This window comes from Rhipicephalus microplus, unplaced genomic scaffold (genome assembly GCF_043290135.1).
Source record: "Rhipicephalus microplus isolate Deutch F79 unplaced genomic scaffold, USDA_Rmic scaffold_15, whole genome shotgun sequence".
NCBI classification, from domain to species: Eukaryota; Metazoa; Arthropoda; class Arachnida; order Ixodida; family Ixodidae; genus Rhipicephalus; species Rhipicephalus microplus.
In genome coordinates, this window is record NW_027464588.1 from 30,435,255 (window position 1) to 30,440,492 (window position 5,238).

Sequence of the window (5,238 nt, forward strand, 5' to 3'; positions counted from 1 at the left end):
TAAAGTACTTGGGCAATAAAGACAATATCAAGCGAACAAAAGTACAATCAAATCGCCAAAGTAAGCGCTCAAGCGTTACTCAAAAAACTAAATGGCTAACACAGCGTGAGTTCCTCACATGAAGAGTTCTTCACAACGTGTTATACAAACAAAAAAGGGGTGAGGTCAAACAGTTCTCTAAGACGGAGTACCAGTCCGGTCTAAAGTCTAGCTCGTCGGTGATGTTTTTTAGGTGGATAGCCATTTGAATGAAGTGTGCGCTTGAAGAGGTGGTGGGCTCTGCATTGCGGTCTTGCATTCGTGTCTTCCACAAGCTGTGCAAACCCATGAGGAAAAACATATCATATGGTACTTCATCAAGTGTTGCTGGCAGAAGATAACGTATTGTGTGAGAATTAATGACGAAACGTTTTTTCAGTGCTCGCTGAAGGACATCCCAAAATAGTATGGCATCTTTGCAGCTAACAAAGCAATGTTCAATCGTTTCCGGCACATCACATAGACGGCAGTTAACAGACGGAATGAAAATACCTTTTCTTTCTAACCATGTGTTTACCGCCAATGTTTCAGAGTGGAGTTTATAGAAGAATGTTTTTGAATTCGGTGGAATGTACATTTTGCGCACTCGCTTCAACACATCGTGACCAGGAAGATTGGCGTACAGTGAACGGTACAATGGAGATGGGAAGAGTGTACTCAGTAGGTCCTTATAAAGCACCTTGCGCGTTACTGAGTACAGGTATTCTACAGAGAAGCGAGCTTTAAGAAACTGAACTGCGAGGTAAACTTCCTGCATGAATCCCCACAAGCATGGGCGTTCGGAGAAGTTGGATGAAACAATTAAATCTGGTAAGCAATCAACAAGTGTAACCTGCAAGAAGGAACGGATTACAGGATGGGAATTGTCTCGAAAAAAGAAGAATTGGGACACTATTTGCCATAGATAAAGGTGTTTTAGTCCTAACCCGCCCTCACTAACTGGCTTGAATATATTATCACGACGCATGGGCTCAAAAGTCGAAGACCATATGAAAGTAGCGAAAATTCGATGAAAGCGTTGTATATAGAATCTTGCGCAATGAATAAGTTGCAATACATAGTAAAGTTTTGTCGCTAAGAAAGTATTACAAGCTTCAGCTCTCCCAAATATCGAAAGTCGATAGGGCACAAATGTCTGGGCCTGTCGTTCAAGCTTAGGGACACGTTCCTTCCAGTAATGCACACTGAATCTATATGCATGCAATGGTACACCGAGGTATGTTGGAGGAGTTCTTGTCCAATTAATCCCTGCAAAGTGGTTCGGTGTGCTACCCCACAAGCCAAACCAAAGTCCTAAACTTTTAGAGGCATGTAAACGAGCTCCTGATACTACGCCAAACTTTTCAATAGTATATACCACATTTTCGACACTTGGTTTATCTGTGCAAAAGAATGCGACATCATCTGCATAAGCCAATACTTTAACCTCACTGCCTAATATTCTAAAGCCATGAATGCAACTCGACTGTATTATGCTTAAGCACAGTGGTTCTAGATAAAGTGCAAATAAAAGAGGTGACATTGGGCATCCCTGTTTTACTGAAGAGCGAAAAGAAACTGGCTTGGAGAGTTGACCATTAACTATCAGACGAGTTGAGCATTCATTATAGCATAATTTAACGCCTTCAAGAACAACTTTGCCAACATTAGCTTGTTCGAGAAGAGAAAAAATGAAGGAATCACGAACACGATCAAAAGCTTTTGCAAGGTCTACCTGTAGCATTGCAAGATGTTCTTGAGAACCATGACAGTATTGAAGCATTGTTCGAGCGACATGTATATTGGTTTGTATGAATCGACCTCTGATCCCACATGTCTGATGAGACCCAATGAGGATCGACATAGCAAATTGCAACCTATTTGCTAATACTTTTGCGAAAATTTCGTAGTCCACATTTGACAGCGATATTGGTCTGTAGCCCTCAACGAAGCGAAGTTTTTCCTTGTCAGTTGTTTTCGGTATTAACACAGTGTGACTTTTGCAAAAAGATTGAGGGAGTGTATCCATGTCGTAACTCATCTGAAAAATATTCAGCAATATAGGAGCAAGCGTTTTCTTGAAAGCTTTGTAAAATTCGCCTGAGATGCCATCAGGCCCTGGTGTTTTCAATAAAGGCAAGTTGTCGATTGCTTGCTCGATTTCCTGTAGAGTAATGGGCCCATTAATGACTTCACAATCACTGTCCTTCAAGGGGTTCACAAGAGAAACAAAACTAGCCTTGAGGTGAGCGTCAGGATCATCAGAGGGAGAGCTAAATAAGCTGTTATAGTACGTTTCGAACGCCAAAGTAATGTCTCCGTTATCTTTTATGAGCACATCGTTAAAGTACAAGTCTGGAATAACTTTAGAAATCGCATGGCGTTGCTCATCAAGTAAAGCTTGGCGCGTCGGTTGCTCAGAATTTAGAGTGCGCTGGTTCCGAGATCTAATACGTGCCCCTTGGTAGCGAGCAGCATCATATCTCTGTAGTTGGCACTTAATATTCTCAATATCTTTGATGTACTTTCCCGGCATTTCGCATTCCATCTCATAAAGATTGCAAAGACTTTTAACAAGTATCTTTTCATCATTCTTTCTATAGAAAGACTTAACAGCCCCAATTTCTAAAGCTATAGAGCGAAATTCTTGTTTAAAAAGCTCCCAAGCAGCGAAGATATGAAAACCAATCGAAAAAGATTGCCTCAATGCCATCTGGACGCGATTCATGAATTCCTGATCACAGAGGAGCTTCGCATTCATTTTCCAAAGGGCCCACTGGGGACGGAATTGTTTGTGACGATTTTCGCCAATTTGCGCTATGACAACACAATGGTCTGAGAATGATACAGCTTCGGTGCTGCAGAAAATTTTACGAGATAGGAGTGATGAGGACACGTAAATCCGGTCAAGGCGAGCATGAGAGCTGCCTTGTACTCTTGTATATGCTGTTGCCCGATTCGAGACCCCAATGTCAATTAGTCCTGCATTATCTACAATACCGGATAAAAGCTCACCACTCCTGTCTCTCTTTCCAGACGAATTATAACGATCAATAGCTTCACATACGCAGTTGAAATCTCCCATAAGTACCGTGCATCTGTCGACGTCAATTAAATTACGCACTTTTTCAAATAACTCAAGCCGTTTCGGAACATCATTAAACGCATATAGATTGATAATTCTTCATGGCACACCTTGCAACAAAAAATCACAGCATATATACCTGCCTTCTTCATCAACACTAGTGCACAATGCTGAACAGGGTAGGCTTTTTCTCAGAAACAACCAACAGCCCGCAGATAAACCTTTAGCATGTGAGACACACACATTAAACTGAGACAGAAAAGGCCGCAGGGCCTTCTCGGTCTCTTCCTCGCTCTCGATCTTTGTCTCTTGGATGGCGACAAAGTCGAGACGCTTCCAATTAAGAAGTCTACGGAGTTGTGCTTGTTTCTGCGAAGACCTAAGGCCGCGTACGTTCAAGGTGGCAAATATGAGTCGCTCAGACTGCGACATGGTGACTATCTTCTAATTCGCTTACCGTCCCACTTGATCAGTCCCAAGAGTTGGCGCTGAGGCTTCCCGTGAGCCCCCAGCAGGCCTCCTAGATCGGGATCGGCGACACTTCCCCTTTGGCACGGACTTTCGGCGACGGCGTGACTCCCTAGTCACTGACGCTGGGTCACTCCCTTTGCTTGAATCCGAGCTGGACGATGCGCGACGTTTCAGTATTGCTGTATCCGTAGAGATCTGCATATCATCTTCCGACACTGCATCATGATGAAAAAGCTGCTGCGGAGCTGCAGCGCAAGCAGGTGATGAACTTTCTGCGGCATCCAGCCCAGAGTCTCTATCTTGTACTGGTGGTTCTTCGGCATCTTTATGGGTCAGCGCAACAGCACTCTCCAAAGGAACTCCTACTTGTGCTAGGGGTGGTGCGGAGTCGTTTTGGGTATGCTGCTTACATGATTCACTTGGCTCTTTGCACGCAGAAGTTTCAACTGTGTCAACAGCGAGTGACTTTCTTTCCTCTTCTGGATTCCTTGTGGTAGAGCTTGCAGCATATGACATTGACGGAGTGTCTCCCGTTGCATCCAAAACCTCGGTGGCATCCATAATATGCTCTTGTAGGTTATCATCTGGCTGTTTTGTTTGCTGTCGCAGCTTGTTGGCGTATGTCATAACACAATCTTCGGCCGAATGATCGAAGCGTCGACAGTTGTCACAGCGAGGGGTCCTGCAGTTTCGACGGATGTGTCCAACCTTACTGCACCGAAGGCAAAGTGGTGGGCGGCCAGGTATCAGAACGAGGCTTTGCACTCCGCAGACGACAAGAATGTGAGGAATATCCGCAATGCGAACTCCATCAGCAAGGGACAGAACAACATCCCTATTTAGCGTCCGCATTTGTTCCATGTCCGCTACTTTCCAGCTTTCTTGTGATATTGTCTTGACCTTCCCAAAAGCTTGCAGTGCCTCGCACACATAGGCGTTCTCCAAGTGCTCAGGAAGCACATAAGCTTCGACTTCACTTCCGTGGGCTCCGGGTCTATAAAGAGGCATCGACGACTTTTGACGAAAAATTCGCCTCTTGTGACCAACTTTGTTTTCGTCAGCGTTGACTTGCATGTGACCATCCAAACATGAGACATTTGAAATTGACCTATGGAGCTTATTTCCTTCAAGTCAATGATGTCCCGAAGAGCATCTCTAAAATCTTGAACCCGGTAGGGGCGACCAGCTAAGTCCGCATGTAGAAAGACAGAGTCCACAACAAGCTTACCGGTGGGAAGGCGAGGAAGTACAACACGGTAGTCATTGCCGCTGGCTGAAGCCTGAGCAGCACCTCGGCCCATGGCCGATAAATCCTTCGAAGCGGAGAACATGAAAAACGCGTCCGTTCAGAACGTCGTCTTCGTCTTTCTCCTCTGCTGCGCCACACCAACATGACGTTGATTGCGTGTTAAATACTTAGTACGCATACAAACTTGCGGTTCAACTTAAGTTATGTTTGTCGTGTACACAACATAGACAAGATCTACACCTGCTACTAAAAATTGCACATTTATTAAACACAAGCAACTGCGGCCTGTAACGATTGCCACTATGTTAATGGCACTAGTGCTATTTTTTTTACAATTCACAACTTCAAGAAAAAAACCAAGTGGACTGGGGAGCAACAATAGTTTACCGGCGAGGTCTGCCAAGTTTAATATCTG

At 44.4% G+C, this 5,238-nt stretch overlaps 1 pseudogene; it reads right to left on the bottom strand.

Moving 5' to 3' along the window:
* Positions 1–3,556: 3,556 nt before the first annotated feature.
* Positions 3,557–4,936, bottom strand: LOC142784627 (uncharacterized; annotated as a pseudogene).
* Positions 4,937–5,238: the final 302 nt, after the last annotated feature.